General features: G+C 36.5%; 1 non-coding gene across 1 annotated transcript; it reads left to right on the top strand.

Moving 5' to 3' along the window:
- Window positions 1-390: 390 nt before the first annotated feature.
- LOC139886756 (small nucleolar RNA R71) lies at window positions 391-497 on the top strand. Its single transcript, XR_011772624.1, has one exon. It is a non-coding gene; the product is annotated as a small nucleolar RNA R71 (small nucleolar RNA).
- Window positions 498-1,636: the final 1,139 nt, after the last annotated feature.

Raw genomic sequence — 1,636 nt, 5'->3', positions numbered from 1 at the left:
AAAGCCACTCTCTCTCTAGAATTGATTTGGATAAGTGTTGGTAGTTGTGGAAGGACTAAATGAACTCCCCAAAACTGATCTAAGGCATTAAATCCAGCCTCCAAGTGATTTTACCAAAATACCCTCAAAATATCTAATTTAAAAGAAAGAGAGAATATGTCACAGACAGATGGCGCGGCGCGCCACCAGGCCGCGGCGCGCAACTCTCCCAGTCCAGCTCCTTTTGCCTTTTTAAATATATACAACCAAACCCCGATTCGAGTACCGCACAATACACTTATATACACATGTGTACACTTCAATTATTCGGGTCTTACAGCTGTGTCGATGTCTTTTCGTGTAGCAACATCGCATCCTTGGTAGAATATTTGTACTATTTGATAAGTGTCTAAACCATGTTGAGGACATCCTCTCAACAACTTTCCGAATCTTGTCCACGCTTCATATAGCGTTTCATTTGGCTTTTGTGTGAACGTAATAATTTCTCCTTGAAGTCTCACGGCTTTAGATGCCGGAAAGAATCTTTTAAGAAATTTCTCAACTAAAACATCCCATGTATCAATCGCCCCTTCAGGTAACGATTCTAACCAATCTTTGGCTTCTCCCTTTAAAGTCCAGGGAAATAACATGAGATAGATTTGTTCATCCTCAACTTCTCTGATTTTAAATAGAGTACATATCCTATTAAAGGTTCGAAGATGTTCATTTGGATCTTCTTTTGGTGTACCACTGAAAGGACCCGTCCTAATCCACCTGGACGAAGTCATCAACATTTGGTCCCATTGCGATGATCGGCTCCAAGTAATGTCCTTATATTGAGCAAATGCACAGCGGAAGACTTAATTCGTACCTGAGAATAAACATGCTTTAAAGTGTCAACCAAAAGGTTGGTGAGTTCATAGGTTTATCATAACAATCATTTCAATATGTTAATAGACCACAAGATTTCTTAATCATAAACATAATACACTCGCAAGTGTATGTAAAGCATTCTAAGTGGTTGAGCACTTGGTAACCATACTTAACATTTAATCAACATCGCATATTCCCTTTATTATGAAATCTCACTACACCGTACCAATTGTAGTCACCAAAACAAAGTACTGTGCAACCGTTGAATACTAGTCGTCCAGTCCGGTTGAGGTTGTCAGGCCCGATAGATCTATCAACAGGATTCGCGTTTAAAATACTCATGTAATTAGTAGTTACCAAGCTACAGGGAAATATGCCAGTGGTACAACTCAACGTAGAATATATTTTTAAGTACTTGTGTCTATTTTGTAAACATTTATAAAAGCAGCGCATGTATTCTCAGCCCAAAAATATATATTGCAAAAGCAATTAAAAAGGGAGCAAATGAAACTCACTTTTGCCTTGAAGGTATTTAATTCGACTTGGTCTCCGATAGATATCACGAACCTAACCATATACATAATATATCAACATATTTTCTTTTTAAGTAATCGTTACATATATATATATATATATATATATATATATATATACTTTTAATACTTTTAATATTTTCTTAGTCCGTAGTTAGCAGTCCGATGTTAGTGGTCCTCAATTAGTTACTTAAATAAAATAAATAAAGACCCCATCATATTCGTATTGATCAGAATTAATCTCGACCCAT

Source organism: Rutidosis leptorrhynchoides, chromosome 1, assembly GCF_046630445.1.
Source record: "Rutidosis leptorrhynchoides isolate AG116_Rl617_1_P2 chromosome 1, CSIRO_AGI_Rlap_v1, whole genome shotgun sequence".
In the NCBI taxonomy this organism is placed as follows: Eukaryota; Viridiplantae; Streptophyta; class Magnoliopsida; order Asterales; family Asteraceae; genus Rutidosis; species Rutidosis leptorrhynchoides.
This window is presented reverse-complemented; position numbering and strand designations above follow the sequence as displayed.